The sequence below is a fragment of the Macaca mulatta genome, chromosome 10 (genome assembly GCF_049350105.2).
Source record: "Macaca mulatta isolate MMU2019108-1 chromosome 10, T2T-MMU8v2.0, whole genome shotgun sequence".
Taxonomy (NCBI): domain Eukaryota; kingdom Metazoa; phylum Chordata; class Mammalia; order Primates; family Cercopithecidae; genus Macaca; species Macaca mulatta.
The window spans coordinates 107,281,109-107,302,205 of NC_133415.1; the positions used below are offsets into that span (position 1 = coordinate 107,281,109).

General features: G+C 40.3%; 1 long non-coding RNA gene across 1 annotated transcript; it reads right to left on the bottom strand.

Annotated features, from left to right (window-relative positions):
* Window positions 1-2,604: 2,604 nt before the first annotated feature.
* Window positions 2,605-16,410, bottom strand: LOC144332251 (uncharacterized). The gene is made up of 2 exons (XR_013400154.1): window positions 16,220-16,410; window positions 2,605-4,043 (listed from the first exon to the last, which is right to left on the bottom strand). It is a non-coding gene; the product is annotated as an uncharacterized LOC144332251 (long non-coding RNA).
* Between the last annotated feature and the right edge of the window lie 4,687 nt (window positions 16,411-21,097).

Consider the following 21,097-nt stretch of genomic DNA (forward strand, 5'->3'; position numbering starts at 1 on the left):
CTTGTCCTGATCTAGGGAAGATTAACTGAGAGTCTGACATCTTTAAAGAAGAAACATTTACCATCTATTCTGACAGCTGCTACCTGTTTTGTTTCATTTACACAAGGTGGCCTTTGCTAGCCAAGCCTCCTCTTCTCTGCCTCCCATGACCTGCCTTGCCACTATAAATGGTTTACCAACTGATATGGTTTGGTTATGTCCCCATCCAAATCTCATCTTAATTCTCATAATTCCCACGTGTTGTGGGAGGGACCCGGTGGGAGATAATTGAATTATGGGGGTGGTTTCCCCCATACTGTTCTCATGGTAGTGAATAAGTCTCATGAGATCTGATGGTTGTATTTTATTTTATTTTATTTTATTTATTTATTTTTGAGATCTGACAGTTTTATAAGGGGAAACCCCTTTTGCTTGATTCTCATTCTCTCTTGTCTACCGTCACGTGAGATGTGCCTTTCGCCTTCCACCGTGATCATGAGGCCTCCCCAGCCACGTGGAACGGTGAGTCCGTTAAACCTCTATGTCTTTATACATTACTCAGTCTTGGGTATGTCTTTATCAGCAGGGTGAAAACAGACTGATACACCAGCATAACCTGTTTTGGGCCATGCTCTGAGCCCCCATTCTTTCTGTAATCTCCAGATGGTTTATAAGTTTCTGAACTCCACAGGAGAGTTGGGGTATTCACTCTGTGGTTCTCTCCCATGTGCACGTTAATAAATATGTGTGCCTTTTCACCTATTAATCTGCCTTTTGTGGGTTGACTTTTCAGCAAACCTTCAGAGGGTAAAGGGGAAGTTTTCTCTTAGCTCCTACAATAGCGTGAAAAGAAAAACTTCAGCCGAATTAAATGTAAAGGAGTTTAATGGAGCAATGAATGATTCGCAAATTGGGCAGCCCCCAGAATCACAGCAGATTCAGAGAGACTCCAGTGCAGCCACATGGTGGAAGAAGATTTACAGACAAAAAAAGAAAAAAAAAAAAAAAAAGGAAGTGGTGTACAGAAATCGGAAGTGAGGTACAGAAACAACTGGGTTGGTTACAGCTTATTTATTTATTTATTTATTTATTTATTTATTTGCCTTATTTGAATACAGGTTGAACACTCCGCAGTGTATGAGTAGCTGAAGTGTGGCTGCTGGGATTGGTCAAGGCTCAGCTATTGTTACAGGTACATACTCCTCAATGAGGTTTTCTATCTTGTCTGCCTATTAAGTTCGGTTGCAGTTCATCCACAAGGACTCAAATATAGAAGTACAGAGTCCTTCTTAGGCCATATTTAGTTTGCTTTAACAATAGAAAGCTATGGTCACAAAGGCAGTGGCTTTAACAATAGAAAGCTATGGTCACAAAGGCAGTGGGAATAAAACCAAATGTCCCTAAACAGATTCGCCTGTGGACACTTGATCTGTGACCAATGAGACATTGTAGATAAACAAAGAAAGAAAGGTTGCTGCTACAAGCGGTTTCCACATGGAAATAAGTAAAATTGGATTCCAACCTTCCATGGCACCTCTCTTTCCTAATAAAACAATAATTCCCAATGAATTAAAGACTTACGCAAGGAGGAAAAACTTTAAATTATGGAAGAAGAATACAGGATAATATTTTTATAACATTAGGATACTGAAGAATGTATTAAACAAGGCTCAAAAATGACTATGAAAGAAATGATTGGTAAGTTTGATTTTGATAAAAATTAAAGCCTATTCATTAAAAGACATCATTAAACAAAAGAGAAAAGATTTTTGTAACACTTTTTTTTGTTTGTTTTTTTGAGACAGTCTCACTCTATTACCCAGGCTGGAGTGCAGTGGCATGATCTCTGCTCAGTGCAACCTCCTTCTCCCAGGTTCAAGTGATTCTCCTGCCCCACCGTCCCAAGTAGCTGGGACTACAGGCACCCACCACCATGCTCCGCTAATTTTTGTATTTTTAGTAGAGATGGGGTTTCACCATGTTGCCCAGGCTGGTCTCAAGCTCCTGGACTCAAGTGATCCACCCGCTCTGGCCTCCCCAAATCCTGGGATTACAGGTGTGAGCCACCATGGCTGGCTGATTTTTGTAACACTTATAAGTGATAAAAAATTTTATCTATAGTAGATTTTACCTATAGTATATATCAATGAAATATTTCTATAAATCACAAAAAATAAATAAATAGAAATATTAGCAAAAGACATGAACTGTATCCCACAGAATATACAACATAATTGGAAAGTATATAAATGACAATGCTCAACCCCTATGGTCACCAGAGAAATGAATATTAAAATCTCATGTTGCTCTCCAGGGGAGAAGAACATCTGGCTAGCAGGATTGCAAAGGTCCGGTTTGGCCTGTGAGGAAAGAGCTAGAAAGTCAGTGTGCTAACATCTAGAAAACCACAGAGAAGAAGGTAGAATATGATCACAGAGATAGTTAAGGGTCCTGATCATTAATTTCCACGTCTTATAATTTAATCCTTGATTTAAGAGGTCATAAGGATTGATAAAAATAAAAAAATAAGAAAGTTGAGCATATAGTGGTCAAACTAATTTTTAGAGAGGAAAATAAAATGAGAGGAAAGTATAAGATGTTTGAAACAACAAATCTTTAATTTAATTCAGGCAACATTTATTAAACATCTGCTAAGTGCCAGACCCTCTGTCAGGGACTGAAAATCCAATGTAAAGAAGGAAACATTCATTGCCATAGAAGCAGCCACATGCCAGCGAGAAAAGCAAGTAATTATCAGTATCATATGCAATGCTCATAACAAAAGCAATGTTTATTTGCAGACTTATCATGCTCAAGGCCCAGCTCTTGGTGCCTTAAGCATATTTTTACTAATCTCCACATTAATCTTACATGATTAACAATACTTGTTCATCTTTTACAGATGAGAAAGTAGTAATTTGTTTAGAGCAGGATTTCCCAACCCCAGCACTACTGACATTTGGTGCCAGATAATTCTTTGCTGGGGCTGCCCTGCACATTACTGGATGTTTAGTAGCATCTCTGGTGTTAAATCAAGTTTAGCCTAAAGCTGCCTCCTTACATATTTTAAGTTCTGCCTACAGGTCTTTCTGTACATCGTGAACTATAACAAGGGCAGATATAAACAGACCATAGCCTATGCTTGTGCCAGTCACTGAGTTTTGGCCAATCAAATGTGGCCAACTGTTCGAACCCTGTTCAAATAAGGCAAAAATGCCAACCTATAACCCGTCCACTCGTTTCTGGACTGGCTACCTCCCTTCCATTTTCTGCCCATCACTTTCCTTTTCTGTCCATAAATCTTCCACCACGTGACTATGCTGCAGTCTCTGAGAAAACTCTAGCTTGGGAGGCTGTCCAATTTGCGAATCTTCATCCCTCCATTAAACTTTAATTTGGCTGAAGTTTTTCTTTTATCACTGGCCGGTATCCACTAGATGCCAGTAGCTCCCCTCCCTCCACAGTAACGACAACCACAATATCTCCCGACCACTGTCTCCTGAGTGGCAAAATTGCCCCCAGTAGAACCACTGATTCAGAGACACAGGAAGTGGTAGCGCAGGAATTCCAACAAAATGTTTGATTCCCAAAATCATAGCTGCTGGTTGTTTTTGCTTATTTGTTTAGATTTATTTCTTCATCTAGTATACATGCCTCCATGGAAATAGATCTATCTTGAACACTGACACTGGCATTTAACTCTACATAAGTGTAAAGCAATGCAGTGAGGGAGAATCTTTATTCACAAATGGCTTATGCTGGAGGAAGATAGAAGTGAGATGATAGCCGGGCATGGTGGCTCACTCCTGTAATCCCAGCACTTTGGGAGGCCAAGGCAGGTGGATCACCTGAGGTCAGGAGTTCGAGACTAGCCTGGCCAACATGGGGAAACCCTGTCTCTGCTAAAAATACAAAAATTAGCCAAATGTGGTTGTGAGCACCTGTAATTCCAGCTTCTCAGGAGGCTGAGGCAGGAGAATTGCTTGAACCCAGGAGGTGGAGGTTGCCGTGAGCTGAGATCATGCCACTACATTCCAGCCTGGATGACAAGAGTGAAACTCCATCTTAAAAAAAAAAAAAGAAAAGTGAGATGATAATGATATAGATATTATTTTAAGTTTCTGTTATTCATTCAATATCTCAAGGCACATAGAATATCAAATAATAGACTGCAAGAACTGTCTGTGTTGCTTTAATTCCACTCATTGATCCATCCATCTATCCATCCATCCATTCAGCAATGCCAGGAGTTGTCCTAGGAACTGAGGCTCTTTGTTGCACAAGTTGGAAAAGTCCCTGCTCACACTCTGATGGGGAGGTGGAGAACAGACAAGAGACATGTTAATGTATCATTAAACAAGATAATTTCAATTTTTCAAAATAAGTGTTTTGAAAAAAATAAAACAGTTTTGTGAAGGTGAGTGACTTGGTTGGAGGGAGGGTGCTAATTTGGATTCAGAGGTCAAGAAATGCTTCTCAGAGATGATGCAAGGAAGGAGGCAGCCATGTGAAAACCTACAGGAAGAGTATGCAAAAGAGGGAAACAAGCACATGTTAAGATGCTGAAGCGGGAGTGAGTTTCGTATATTTCAGGAATGGAAAGGAAGGTAACACCAGGGGCAAGAGGGAGGATATGACATCAGGAAGGTAGAAGGTGGATAAGGACCCAGGCATTTGTGCCTTTGTAGGTCATGAGAGGAGTGTGGATTTTATTCTGTGTGCCAATGGAATATGATCTTGTTGGGGGCACTCCAAAAGGAAGGCCAAGTGTTACCTTTCAAACCATCAAAATACTAATGCAATGTCCTACATGTTCTTGTTTCTCTCAGTCATAGTTACATGTTTGCAGTTATTTAAATAGACAGATGTGAGAGTTAAAATATGAAGCTTACAGGGGAAATCAAAGAAATATTTAAAATGTATTAGTTTAGTTTTTATTCTCCCTGTAGAGTTTCCGCAAAATAGACTTTTTATTGCACTAGTGTCTTAGAAGGTCTATTGAGTATTTGATTTCATTTAGAAAAGCCCATGGGCACCTATATTTTTAAGAATTCTGATACTGAGTGTCAATGATTGTCAGTGGTTTTAGGTATTTTTTAGAAAGATATTATTGCAGCGATGATCTTATTCCATATTTTAAGCATAACAATTTAAGGCCTATTGCTTGTAATAGGGATAAAATGGAAGTAATTTAAATGTCTATCAATGGAGAAAGCAGAAATAAAATGTGTTATTGTCATACAATGAACTATGATTCAGCAGTTTAATGAACTAGATCTCCCTGTATTCAACCAGTGCAGGTCTCTACAGAATGAGGCGGGGGAAAGGGTAGGTTGTAGTCAAATAGGTAGAGAAATATATGATTTTTTAAATACGGAAATAATTCACCATATTTGTTTTTATTTGTATATTAGATTGAAAAGATACACATGAAGTCATCATCACAGTTTCTACTTGAGAAGGAAGGAAATGGACTGAGGAGAAATATGGGGTAATTTTAACTTTATTTGTAACATTTTATTTACTACTCCGGAGGCTGAGGCAGGAGAATGGCGTAAAAACCCGGGAGGCGGAGCTTGCAATGAGCTGAGAGCCGGCCACTGCACTCCAGCCTGGGCGACACAGCAAGACTCCATCTCAAAAAAAAAAAAAAAAAAAAATAAAAGGAGAAAAATGACAAAACGGTATTTGTTAATTCTGAGGTCTTCTTTTGTATTTTTTGAGACAGGGTCTCACTCTGTTGCCCAAGCTGGGTGCAGTTTTGTGATCATAGCTCACAGCAGACTTGACTTCCCAGGTTCAAGCAGTTCTCTTACCTAAGGTAGCTAGGACAACAGCTTCCTTCCAAAATCAGAAAATTGTAATAATACCATGCACTAAACACAACTATTGAGTGCAAACTTTATGAAACATTCTGCAGTTCAGTGTGGTCTGTGTCTTCACAACGAGATTGTGGTTTAGGAATGTCTGACTGAAACTGCCTTTGCAAAAATTGTAACAGTGAGAAAATTATAACAGTGAAAGAGATCTGACCTTGTTTCCAATCTCCAAGTTACCCTCGTTTATTCCTGAGCGTAAGCCAAACCAACTTTGGGAGGAGCTTAGTCTATAGTTTAACTTTGAAACAAAGATGATAACCGCCCTTCCCCCAAAAAAACCCTTCTTGCCTGGGGACCAGACTGTCTTTAAGACTAACACATTAGTCACAAGATTAGAAATTATGGTTTAGGAGTCATGCAGCTACAGGTCACAAGATTTCAAACCTTCTCAATTTCTCCTAGGGATAACATCACTATTGTAAAACCGAAAATTGGTACTTGGGATATTTTTTTCAGACCCTACATTATGATGTACCAACCGGCACCTCCCAGACTGGTAATCTGGCTCAGCCAGTTCTGTGATCCCACCCAGGCACAGAAGACAGCAAGAAGAACCTACTTCCCCTAAAATTTCATCTCCAACCCAACAATCAGCACTCCCCACTCCCTAGCACCCTACCCACCAAATTATCCTTAAAAAAAATCCCAGTCTCCAAATTTTCATGGGGACTGATTTGAGTAATAAAACTCCAGTCTCCCATTCAGCTGGCTCTGCCTGAACTACACTTTTTCTCTATTGCAATTCCCCCGTCTTGATAAATCGGTTGTATCTGAGCAGTCGCAAGGATAACTCATTGAGCAGTTACATGATAAGCACATAAAAATGTGCCTTATATCCTTAAGCATCAGAGAAATAAATATTAAAACCAGGATGAGGTATATTTTACTGTTATTAGAATGGATAAAATTTTAAATGACTGAAAATACCAAATGCTAGTGAGGATATGAGTAAATGGACCTCTTGTAATTGCTGGCCACTTTGAAAAGCTGTTTGACAGTTTCGTGCAAGTTAAACATAAACCTTATGACCCAGCAATTCTTTCCCTAGGAATTTACTCAAGAGAAATGAAAATACATTCATACAAAGAATTGCATAAAAATGTTCACAGCAGTTTTATTCTCAATGGCTAAAAACTGGAAACAATCAAATGCAATCAATGGGAGAGGTATAAACAATTATGGTGTCTGCATACAATGGAACACTATATAACAATTAGAAGGAATTAGATAATTGATATACATAATAACATAGATGATTCTCAAAAACATTATGCTGATAAAAAGAAGCCAAAAAAAGAGTAACTACTGTTCATTTATACTGTGTTTCATTGATTTCAGTTTTGTGAAGTTCTAGGATGGACGATTGGTAGCAGTAGAAATTAAAACAGCAGTTTGCTCCTGGGGTGAGAGGGAGATGACTAGAAATGGGCATGGGGACAACGTTTGAGTTCATGGAAAGGTTCTACATATTGATCGTGGTGTTGGCTACATAGGTGTATGCTTGTCACAACTTGTCCATTGCAGATGTAATTGTTTTATATTTTATTGTATGTAAATTTTGTTTAAAAAATTAGAAAATAAAAACGAAGGATGAAAGATTGTGGCATGAAGAAAACATTAAACAAGGGTTTTTTTCTGGCCTTTTGACCCCAAATTCCATATCCTAGAATTTATTCTAAAACGGAAAAAAAGACCCATGCGCAAAATAATATTTATTGACTCACTAAATATTTATTGAGCACCTTATATGCCAGGAACTCAGGGCATGGGGCATAGTGGTAAGTTAAAAACACAACAGAAAACAATAAACAAACAGTAAGAAACATGATGTAGAGTTTAATGACAAAGAAAATCATTCATTATAAAGTCACCTAAATCAATACAGAATCACATCTGTGTTAAGGGCTATAAAGAAGTGCATAATGATACGGCAGCATTGAGTTGAAAATGTTGATCTTGTCAGGGGGTTGGAAAGATCATCCATAAAGAAAAGATAATAGGGTTGGGATGTGAAAGGCAAATAGGGGTTTGAGGAGAAAGAGTGGAAAGAGTTTTGGATGTATAGGGAATAGCATATTACAATGTCCTGGCACCAGTTTGGGTCTTCTGAGAAGGAAAAGCCAAGATGAGACTCAACATGTGAGGGACCTATTTTGAGAAAACACCTGTGAAGGCAGGGGATGTATTAATCGGGATTCCCCAGAGAAAAAAACCAATAGGATATATACTTATATGTTTATATTTACAGTAAGAAATTGGCTCATATGTTTAAAGACAATGACAAGTCTCAAGCACTGCAGTTGGCAAACTGGAGACCCAGGAGGGCTGACAGTGTAGCTCCAGCAGGTGTGCAAACCAGGAAGAGTCTGAAGGCAGGAAAAAACAAGCAGACAAACAAACAAACAAAAACAATGTCCCAGCTCAGCAGGCAGGCAGAAGTTCCCTCTCACTCAACCTTTGTGTTCCATTCAGGCCTTCCACTGACTGGATGAGGCCCACCCATAATAAGGAGGGCAATCAACACTACTCAAGTGTTAATCTCATTCAGAGATGTCATCATTGATATAGTTTGGCTGTGTCCCCACCCAAATCTCAACTTGAATTGTATCTCCCAGAATTCCCACATGTTGTGGGAAGTACCCAAGGGGAGGTAATTGAATCACCGGGGCTGGTCATTCCCATGCTATTCTTGTGATAGTGAATAAGTCTCATGAGATCTGACGGATTTATCAGGGGTTTCCGCTCTTTTGCCTCTTCCTAATTTTTCTCTTGCTGGCACCATGTAAGAAGTGTCTTTGACCTCAGCCATGTGGAACTGGAAAGTCCAATTAAACCTTTTTTTTTTGTTCCCAGTTTTGGGTATGTCTTTATCAGCAGTGTGAAAATGAGCTAATGCAATCACAGACCCACTCAAAATGATGTTCAAGCAAATATCTGGGCACCTTGAGGCCCAGTCAAGTTGACACATAAAATTAACCATTGCAGGGAGCAAGTAGGAGTGGACTGGGAAAGACTTTAGACAAAGACACTAATCTGATCTGTGAAGGGAGAGAAGGAAGGAAGGATTGGGTAGGAAGAGCTTTAGACTTCAACAGAAAGCCGAGAAAGTCTCAGGCCAAAGGAAGTCCCTAAGTCAAAGTTGTTCATTAGAGAGGGTCTGAATTGAGCAGAAATTGGTGATTTTGGTAATTGTGCCATACTCTATCTTAGGCTGAGAGCAGTCTTAGTGAAAGTGTTGACTGATGTGAACAAGCGCAGTGGATCCAAAGATATGGCAGCTGGAGGATGTCACTAAAGATTCTCCTAAAGGCAACTACATGGCTATCACAGTCTTATTGTGATAAAGGACAATGTTGACTATGAGGAATTATGGAAAGGTTACATGGAGAAATGAAAGAGGAGAGTTGAGAAGAGAGAGACGTCCTAGAAGGACCAGGGAGAAGTCTTGTGTTCCATGCTATGAATATATGTCTGAGGCACTGATATGTTTTAAACAGTGTGGGGAAGTAACTAGGGTTATTGTTTGAAAAGATCACTGGCAGCACCATGGAGAATGAACTGAAGATACGTCATATTAGTAAAGAGTAAGTAAATTGTTAGTCCAGCCAAGAGATGGTAGTATCACGGTCTAGGGAAGTAGAAATACGTAGAATTGGAAGTGTCTAAAGAGTATTTGGGGAATAAAAGTAAACAAGAGTTGATGATAGATTTTGTGATGATTGAAAAATAGGCAAGCATATGAGATGCCTCCTAGGTTTTCTGGATTATAGAGGTGGACAGAAGCTAGTAGCAGTCATGAATTTAGATGAGGCTGACATCATTGACTGGCTACCTAAAAATCATTCTTAATGTCTTTAAGGTGTCATGAAGAAAATGCAATTTCTTTTAATGTTCTCAATGTCATTAATCTTTTTTTTTCATTGTAGAGGCTAAACACAGCAAAATAGTTATTTCTCCATCTTCTGTTGTAGTCATGAGACTACAAAGTAGGTAAGGGGTATGTGTTAGAAGGCTTCTGGGGACATATGTATTTTCAGCTAAAAGAAGAGATGCAAACTCCAAAATGACAAAACAAATATTTATTGCTGATAAACCAACTAAGGAAATAAAAATGAATAATAAAAAATTAAAGTAATGTTCAAAAAGGAAGACAAAGGGAAAGGGAGAAAGAAGAATAGATGGAATGAGTAGAACACCAATAGCAAGACTTACAGTTAAACATATCAATAATTACTTTAAATTATAGTGGTTTAAGTATCTCGAAGGAAAGAGATTGTCAGATAGTATAAAAATGGAAGCCCTAACTATATGATACCTACAAAAATCAACCACAAAACCACTTAAAATGAAAATATACAAAAACATGAAAAAAATATCAACAAGGATATACAGGCTAACCCTAGTTAAAGGAAGATGAGGTGACTATGTTAATATTGAACAAAGATTTCAGAGCAGAGACTATTAGCAGAAATAGTAATTAAGAAGACCATCAAGAGGACATATAATTCTAAATGTTTATGCACCTCATAATAGCACTTCAAAACGCATGAAGCAAAAAATAACAAGAAATAGACAATTGCACACTTATAATCAGCAAGTTCAACAGGCCTCTATCAGTAATTGACAGAACAAGTAGATAGAAAATATCAACTTGACCTAACTGATATTTATAGAACCTGCCCCCAATTACAGTAGAATACACATTTCTTTCAAACCCATACATAATACTTATCAGAATGATCATATTCTGGTTCATAAGAAAGTCTCAACAAGGAACTCACATATACAAAATATCTTCTTTGACAATGATGAAATTAAATGAATCTATAACAGAAAGGTATGTGGAAAATCCTCAAACCAAATAATATACTTTTAGTAATTTATAGGTCAAAGAAGAATTCAAACTAAAAAATAGGAAATTTTTTGAACTTAATATATGGAAATACAATATATTAAAATTTGTCAGATACCACTAAAGCAGTAATTAGTGGGAATTTTTTAGCACTATGTGCCAGTATTAGCAGAGAAGAAAAGTCTCCAATGACTTCAGCTTCTACACTAAGTAGCTACAAAAAAGAGCAAATTATACAAAAAGCAAGCAGAAGAAAGGAAAAAAAAAATGAGTGAAAATCACCAAAATACAAAAAAGAAAATCAATAGAGTAAATCTATGAAACCAAAAGATGGTTCTTGGAGAAGATAAAATTGATAGACCTCTAGGCAGGTAGCACAGAGCAAAAAGAGAGAAGAACCAAATTATCAATATCAAGAATGAGACAGCTGCCATCATTCTACAGATATAAAAAGATAAGAAGATAGTATTTACAACCAATTTATGCCAATACATTGGTTCTAAACACAATTTGAAGATATGCCTTCATTTTATGCACTAGTAAGAAAAAAATACCACTAACTTACCTTTTCATATCAATGAGCAATTATACTTTTTGAACAAGCTTCACTGAGGTATAATTGACATACAACAATCTGCACATAAATAAAGTGTATTTTTTAGTTTGAATTCTTCTTTGACACATAAGCTACTAAAAGTATACTATTTGGCTTGAGGATTTTCCACATATCTTTCTGCTACTGATTCATTTAATTTTGTCATTGAGATGTCATGGATGCATCTCAAAATAATGGACAAGTGCCTTGAAAGACACCAACTACCATATGATGCAGTCATTCCACTTGGAGGTATTTGCCCATGAGAAGAGAAAGCTTGCATCTGTACAAACACTAGTACATGAATGCTCACAGCAGCTTTATTTACAATAGCCTGAAATTAGAAACAACCTAAAAGGTCATTAGTAGGTAAAAGGATGAACAAATTGTGGTATATTTGTAAAACAGAATACTACCCAACAACAACAACAAAAATGAGCTATTTGGTATACTTACAATATGGATGCATCTCAAAGTCATGCTGATTGAAAGGAGCCAGATAAAACAGAATACATAGTATAATTATATTTCCATAACAATCTAAAAATATGCAAAAATGATTTATAGTGACAGAAAGCAGAGTGGTGGTTGCTTAGGGACTGGAATCTGGTGAGATGGAGAAAGAGATTAAAAAAGGGCATGAGAAAACTTTGGAAAGTGAGGGATATGTTAATCATCTTGATTATGGTGATGATTTCACAGGTATATATATAGAGGCCAAAACTTATAAAATTTTACACTTTATGTATGTGCAGATTGTTGTATGTCAATTATATCTCAATGAAGCTTGTTCAAAACATACAATTGCTCATTGATATGAAAAGGTAAGTTAGTGGTATTTTTTTCTTACTAGTGCATCAAATGGAGGTGTATCTTAAAATTGATGGCATCTTAGATTTTATAAAAGGCGGCGGCAATAAATGCCTTTGATCTGAGATTCTGGCGCCTGAGCTTTATGCTATTTTCAGCTAAAAATATACTAAGTGATATAACTGGCAATACTGGAGGGGAATCATGTTGGGAGGATTGTGAATTTGTTTTTAGGCCTGCTAAGATCAGGGCATTTTGGTTAGGGCTGCCGTTGTCCCTCAGTAGCTTCCTAACTGGTCACTACATCTTCTGAGGTTCTCTCACATCCATTCCCCACACAGCAGTCTTTATTCCTTTGCAATAGACTCCCAAACATGCTGCATTGCATAAAGCCCACATTTTTCCACCTCGCTGAAGATGAGGTCATGTGACTAAGTTCTGGCCAATGAGATAAGAGTGGAATTGACATGTTTAGCTAATTATAGTCACCACTCTAAGAAAGGAGTCCCTAAAATTGCAAATGGGTCTGTCACATTACCTCGTAAATGTGTCTGGCTTTTTACCTGCCTATAATTCATCAACACAGAAACTCTGTTTTCAAAATAAAAACATTCCAGACACAATTGAATGGTATTTTATAAGTGAAGTTAAAATGCTTATTATAGAGATGGCAATGTTGCTGAATGCTAATCCCCAAACTCAAGCAGTCTTCTTCTGTCTTTGGACAAGTCATTTAGTCTTTCTGCATCAGGTCCCTGAGCTGTGAAATGTGGATAATATTACAGGGCTTGAGGGTGCTGTGAGGATTAATTAACATTGGCAGAGAACTTTGAACATAAGACTTTGCCCTCTTCACACATTTTATCCAGGGACCTCAACAGACTGTACCAATAAGGATGGTCCCATTTATCTCTGTTTTCCAGATCAGGTTATGAAGCAGGGAGAAATTAATGGCTTGCCCAAAGTCATTCGGTGAACCAGGAGAACAGCCCTGAGGAGTCCTCTGGAATATTGACTTCTAATCTTCCCGCAACAACCATTAGATGCACGCTTCATTTTGAAAAAGGGTCTTAGAAATACCAAATACCTGTGTTATCTAGTTACTGCTCTCTGGTCTTTTTCTTGTGTGTTGGCCTAGATTTTTTTTTGGATCCATTTTGCAGCGACCTACAGAGAGGAGGGCTCTTCTCACCAGAAAGGAAACTCAGAAAATATCTTGAAGAGTTTAATGATCAGAAGAATCTTTATGGTTATCCCTATCAAGTTCACTAGAGGCATATGTTTTTTTGTGTGTCCTTAGTCATAAAACTTAAGATGCGAGACCCACTTGTGCAGAAACAGTCATTCTGGTTCTTAACAATTGCATTTGGAATTTATTTAAAAAAAAAATCACACAGTAGAAAATGAAAATTTCCACTACTTCTACCAATAATTAGTAACTGCTGCTAATATTTAATGTAGAGATATTCAGATTGTTTTGGACATAAAAAGTACATTATTTAAAAATTGGACCATACTGCATAGATAATTTATAACATAGGGATCTTGCTATTCTCCCAGTTCCAGCCACCCTGACCTTGCTCTACCCTATGCTATTCCATTGTTTATGGCATCCCATCACCCTCTCTACCTTTGCTCAGATAACAGCACCTCTTCCTTCTCAGCTCAGCTCCCTAACTGCTCCATCCCTTACCTTCCAAAGGGGTCAGGTCCTGTCTTCTTGTTCTGCCCTTGCATGATATACTGTAATTTTCCTTCGTGTATAATTTTACACTTACCAGACTATTTTTATAATATCTCTCACTCCCAGTGGACAGCCAGCTCCATGAGGGCGGAGAGTCTGGTCTCCTTCTCTCTACTCTATTGACACCTAGGCACCTCGCATACCTGGCTCAAATTGTGGCTCAAATAATATCTGCTGAGTGAACAAGTAAGTGAAACTTTTTCCACTCATTTTAATGGCTGTGATTTGGATTTGTAACAGAATGGTAAATGTGACTCTTCCTGTTGATTTCATTTTAGTAGAAGCCTTAAAGGCCCAGGGGGCAAAAAACATTTAGAAAATGCTCTAAATGTTTTTAAAGCAAGGTGCTGGACCATCTGTGCAGAAATTGCCAAAAATAGTAGTTTAAAACTGTTTTGTCTGCATAAGCTGATCATGCACCTCCAGCCTAAATAAGACATGGTGGGTAAAGAGATTAAAGAGGGAAGATTTCCTGGCAGAGAGCTGGTCTTCTCTTTCCCACAGGGACAGACAGGGGAGCTTGCCCTTTACCTTAAAGGAATGGAGCCGTTTTCAAGAGAATCACTCGGAAGGCCAGATGTGCATCCCCTCATGTGCTGAGGACACAGGGACAAGTGCCAAACCCATCGCTAGGAGTCTAAAGGTGGAGGCTGTGGGTTGGCTAGTTGCCCTGACTATGGCAGAGCAAAGAGCCATGGCCGCCTTAGGAGTGAGCTGACTGTCCATGTACAAGGGCGACAATGAGTGAGATTCTCCTCTGACTGGTTAAACATACAGAGGGAACAACTAGAGGTTATCGTAGAATAGATGCCACCAAGAGGACCACCCAGAAGCGCAAACATAACTCAGCATCCATCTGGGGCACTGGAATCTGGGAGGTGGAGGAGGTAAAAGAGTAACCAGACTGACAAAAGAATTGCAGATGGGGCCGGACACGGTGGCTCATGCCTGTAATCCCAGCACTTTGGGAGGCTGAGGCAGGCAGATCACCTGAGGTCGGGAGTTCAAGACCAGCCTGACCAACATGGAGAAACCCCGTCTCTATTAATAATACAAAATTAGCCGGGCGTGGTGCTGCATGCCTGTAATCCCAGCTATTCGGGAGGCTGAGGCAGGAGAATCGCTTGAACACAGGAGGCGGAGGTAGGTTGTGGTGAGCCCAGATTGCCCCATTGCACTCCAGCCTAGGCAACAAGAGCAAAACTCTGTCTAAAAAAAAAAAAAGAATTGCAGATGGACCTTCTAGCAGGTAGATTTCTAATGGATTCACAATATCTCCATGACAGAAAGAGCAAAATTTTATTAATTCACTTGCTACCTATTGGGCATCAACTCCAAGGCAAAACCTAACTTTCCCAAACAAAACTTTCCCATTTGTTTATCACAAACAACATTGCAGTGGACATTCTTAGAATTAAATATTTGTGCCTTTGGATACATGTGGATACACATCCGGAAATGGTATTGTTGAAGACCAAGGATAGGCAATTAGTAAAGTTTTTAGTTTTTTAAAAATAAATATTACTTGTGCTCCAAAACAGTTATATCAATTGATATAAATTCACATTCTCATCAGCAGTTCTATTTGTCTTTTTCTAAAGATATTCGGGTAATGACTTTTAGATGTAGGTTTTTATATGATCTCACCATTTCCAGTCCAGTCCCTTCTAATTCATTTCTATTCATCAGACAGGCTAATATTTTAAAAAATATAAATCAGATGCCACTTCATGATTTCATTCTTTTAAATAAAATGCAATCTCCTTGCTGTGGCCTGCAAGGACCAGAATTGCATTGCCCCTTCCTACCTAGCTCTAGGACTACATTTCCCAGCACTCCCTCCTTCTCTGAGCTTAAGCCCTACTGTCCTTCCCACAGCCCCTTGAACTCACCAACCTTTTTCCTGCAAGCTGGCCTGAACCCTTCAAGCCCGCTCTTCTCTCTAGCTGGGATGCACTTCCCCTGACATTTTCCATAGCTTCTTCTTATCTTTCCTATCTTAACTTATGTATCACCTCCTCAGGGAAGTCTTCCCTGGCCTTCTCTTATCTGAAGTAGAATTCTTTGTTACTCCTTACAAAGCACACTGCTGACTCCTTTTCACCACCATCGATAGCTATTTACATTGTTTATTTACTTGTTTATTTTTCTGTCTCTTACTGAGACATAAGCTCCATGGGGATGGGAACCTTTTTTATCCATGTGTCCCTGTGTGTGTGTGTGTGCATGTTTGTGTGTGCCAAAGTTTATTATGGACAATCTTTGCTCATAGCAGTTACCCAATATGTATTTGTTAAATGCAGAAAGGAAGGAATGAAGCATTGAGGAACTGAAGCAGAGCTGTTCCCAGGCTCTCCTACCTGATTTGATGTCATCTTCCAAGTCATTCTTCTTTCACTGGCTGAGGACCGGTAGAGGGGAGAGCTGGCTGTAGAACAAATCACCTCCCTTGTTGGTGATAGCCAAGTCATTTTCATGAGCACTGTCTCACCTTTCCAGAGGAAAGGCCGCATATGTTTCTGTGACACTCACACTGAGAGCAGCAGGCAGTGGGGCCAAAGCTCAAGTTATTTTTGGTAAGGGTATTGGAAAAGTGCCATTCCAGCTTCAGCCTTGGTGCTTTGTGGTACTTGGTGAAAACACAGCCTCCTTTGGTGAAGCTTGGGAGCTCATCACCTGCTCTAGAAAAGTGTAGAAGCCTCTGGATTTTTGTACATAATTTCTTGCCCTCAATAGCTAAAGAATAATAATGACAATGATAAGGATGGTAACGGGCTGAATGAAATTCAGAGAGCAGGGCCAAAGTTGTCCATATATTTAAGCTGGAGTGGATTTCTGCTTTGAATGTGGTAGATGATGACCCTTGGATTAATTTCTGGCTCTGCAATCCTATGGTTAGAAGGTTCTATTTGAGTGCATGATAACTTTTGTATCCTATCAATAAGATGACCACATAAGAGTGCTACTATGTGTATTGTCTTTTAAACTCATGTTCATTTCATTTTAATTAACACTTATTTTTTTTTAGATGGAGTCTCCTTCTATCACCCAGGCTGGAGTGCAGTGGCGCCATCTCGCCTCACTGCAAGCTCCGCCTCCCAGGTTCATGCCATTCTCCTGCCTCCTGAGTAACTGGGATTACAGGCGCCTGCCACCACGCTTGGCTAATTTTTTGTATTTTTAGTAGAGACGGGGTTTCACCCTGTTAGCCAGGATGGTCTCCATCCCCTGACCTCGTGATCTGCCCACCTTGGCCTCCCAAACTGCTGGGATTACAGGCGGGAGCCACCTCACCCAGCCTATGGATTCATTTTGTTCTTTCAGTAACAGACCATGCCCAAATGAAAACTTCATTCTCCATTTTCCTGTGGAGCTGGGTGTGACCATGTGACAAAACACTGGTCCATGCGATGCAAGAAAAAGAGATGTTTGACACATCTGGATCATATTTTTATTAGAAGGTTATTTTCCCTCCATGTTTTCTTCCTGCTTCCTGGGAAATGAGAGGGTATTGCTCTGTTTTCACATTACTAATGAAGACATACCTGAGACTGGGAAATTTCTAAAGGAAAGAGGTTTAATTGACTCACAGTTCCACATGGCTGGGGAGGCCTCACAGTCATGGCAGAAGACAAAGGAGAAGCTAAGGCATGTCTTACATGGCAGCAGGCAAGAGAGCTTGTGTAGGGGAACTCCCGCCTTTATAAAACCATCAGATCTCATGAGACTCACTACCACAAGAACAGTATGGGGGAAACCACCCCCACGATTCAATTATCTCCACTTTGCCCCACCCTTGACATGTGGGGATTATTACAATTCAAGATGAGATTTGGGTGGGGACACAGAAACACCATATCAGACAATAACTAGACTCAAGAATGAAAAACCATGTCCTGAGGTGCCAGAGTTGACCAACAAGCTTGGATCCCTGGGTGGCCTTATAGGACTAAGTGTCCTCCTTGCCCAGGATAAACTATCCTCCCTGGATTGTTACATGAAAAATAAACAAACTTTTATCCATCTTAAATCATTATATTTTGGAGTCTAGTTGTTACAAAAGCTTCACATCTATTTAAATAACTTCTTGGGGTGCTGGAAGAGGGGTTCTAACAGTGTCATCAGGATCTATCATTTGCTTCTCTTTATGTCTTGGTTCTGCTCCTTTAGCGTGGCCTTCACTCTTTGATAAGCCCTCCCCTAGGGTCTCATGATGTGTGTCAGCAGCTCCTGGGCTTCTTCCGTCCAGATTCCATTTCAACTGGAGTGTGAGTCTTCCTCCCAGTATTCAGTAAAAGTAACCCAATTCATTATTAATTGGCCAGCTTAGGTCATGTGCCCATGTCTGAACCAATCACCAACCACTAGTTGTCCAAAGGAAGGCCATGGACAGGGCTGCACATGTGAGCTGGAAACAGGGGTAAGTACACTTAAAGTGAAAATGGTGACTACTACGGGAAGAACAAAGTCTGGATGCTGAGGAAACAAACAGAAATGCATACTACAAATAAGAAACTCTAAATGTTCAAAAATTGAGTTCAAAACACGGAATGAAATAGTATTTTTTTTTTTTTTTTTGGTCAGACATTTCCAGTAAAACTAAATCATGTGTGACAGTATGTTTGTTTGGCAGCACGTGGTTAGGCAAGTTGTGCACTGTAGAACTCTATAAGCGCTGCTTACATCGCCTACCTCTGTGAATGGTTCTTTTCCATTTCTTTTCTTTTTTTTTTATTTATTTTTGAAACGGAGTTTCGATTTTGTTGCGCAGGCTGAAGTGCAATGGCACAATCTTGGCTCACTGCAACCTCCACCTCCCAGATTCAAGTGATTCTCCTGCCTCAGCCTCCCGAGTAGCTGGGATTACAGGCATGCACCACCACACATGGCTAATTCTGTATTTTTAGTAGAGACGGGGTTTCTCCACATTGGTCAGGTTGGTCTCAAACTCCCCACTTCAGGTGATCCGCCCACCTCGGCCTCCCAAAGTGCTGGGATTACAGGTGTGAGCCACCGCGCCCGGCTTCTTTTCCCTTGCTGCCAGGGCTGTGTATTGCACAATTTGGACAAGTGTAAATGTCCTGTGAATAGTATATCACAGTCTGTATGTTTTGCATGTATGTCAATTTGATTTCACCAGACAAACAAACAAAACCATATATTGGATTCAGTCTTGCAATTTAAAAAAGAAATCACTTGTTCCTTCACATCTAGCTTGATATTTTCTGGTTTGATTCGAGTTTCCTCAGTTCCAGTTAAATTATTTATGGATGTTGATTATAGTCAGCATTAACTATCAAGAGATGGATTTCTCACTTTCAGTTTTTGTCAGTAATTATTTCTGTTATTGTGGGTCCTTCACTTCAAGCTCCTTATGCCTTGATTTCTTTATTCTTTGTTTCTATAATGCTGTGGATCTGGTCTATAAACGATGTGTTAGATAAATGTCTTCCACGAACACCTCTATTTTACAGCAACCATGGGCAGCATTTTTTTTTTTAAGTTCCAATCCTTCAAAAAGAGCTCTCCAAATGATTTTACCATTTCATCTCTTTTGGCGAGAGATTTAAAATTAGAACATCATTTTCCATAGAATGGCAACATGAAGACAGATGGTTTACTACGTAGCGAAAATAGTTCTCCCTGCCAGAATATCTCCTTTTTGATTGTCCCCATTTAGTCTCGGTTCTCCTATGACACATTCTTGGGGGATTCTGTTCTTTAACTGAAACTCATCAAGCCAAGGTGACTAAAAGCTAATGTTCCCAGTGAGATTGGGAAGATTCATATCGTCTTAGAGCTGAAAGACCTGTGGATGTCATCAGGTCAAACAATCCACTAGTAACTGAATCCTCTTCTCAATAGCTCTGAGCAGTGATCACCCAGCTTTAGCTTGGTCACTTCCAGTGAGTAAGAATTTTTGTCTCATTTCTGATAATTACCTTTGCCTTTGTGAATAGTGCAAATGATTAGAAAGATCTTCCTTGGAAATCAACTAGTAACCTCTCTTTCTGTGAGATCTGCTCTTCAGAAGAGGAATAGGAGAATGTTTAGGAGCAGAGCTGGGCACCACACACACCTCCCTTCAATCCTAGCTCTGATAGTGGCCAGCTGTGAGACCTTAGCAAGTCCCAGGGGCCTAACTCTTCTGAGCTTCAGTCTGTAAAGTGTGGATGCTGGTACCTAACTCATTATTCCCTTAACAAGATTAGCGCAATGCCCAGCACACTGGTGCTCAATGTGTGCTAGCAATTATCAATCAAGTATGCTTCAGGGAGGTAATGCAGTCAGGGGCAGGTGAGTGTGAAATCCAGTCCCCTTCTTCATCTTGTTGTATAGGCAGTATCTCATAATGGCAATGAGAGCTCTATTGCCAGCCTAAGGAGGCTTAAATATGAGCCTGGTATGTACATAACAGGACACCAACCTCAAAAAGTGCAGGGGAGTTTGAATGAGTGAATCCATGCGAAAGGCTTGGAGAGTGCCTGGCACCCAGGTGGCCATCTTGATAACCACAAGGATTTACTGAGCACTTGCTCTAGGGTCAGGCTTTGGGGACAAACAGTGATGAGGTCAAGTCTCAGCCCCCTGGGAAACACATTCAGGCGGGAAAGACAGGCTCAAACAGGGAAACTGTGGCAAATGATACCAGCGAGGGCTGGGTCCCTGACACCAAGGAAACCCAAGGGCGCATTTAGATAAGGCCGTGACAATATCGCTCTCCTCAGATGCCAAGGTCAAGGCGAGTCGCGGCAACACCATCTCCCCAGACACACACGCAACATCGGCCCTTCTCGGGGAAAGAGCAGGGGCTGAAGGGACAGGCGGGGTAGGCGGCGGCTGGAAAAAAGTGAAATTTCCTCTCCTCCTAAGTCACCGGAGCGAGGAGAGCGGGCGCTATCTCCGTAGGCTGTGGGCGAGGTGCAGGGGCGGGGGGGGGGCACGCTCTGGGTCTGCCAGGAGGGGAGGGATCGGAAGGGGAAGCGGGGAGGGAAAGGTGGGTGGGAGGCGCGGGGAGCGCGTTCCAAGGCGGCTGCTCGCGGGTGGCCGCAGCCCGGTGCTGGGACTCGCGCGGCTCCTCCTCTCAGTCCCCCACCCCTTCCTCCTCCTTCCTCTTCCTCCTTCCTCCTCCTCCTCCTCCTCCTTCTCCTCCTCCTTTTCGGCCCCGGGAGGAGGCAGGGCTGGATCCCTCAGCCGCCGCCGCTCCTCCTCCTGGCAGGCCGGCCGCGAAGTCAGCT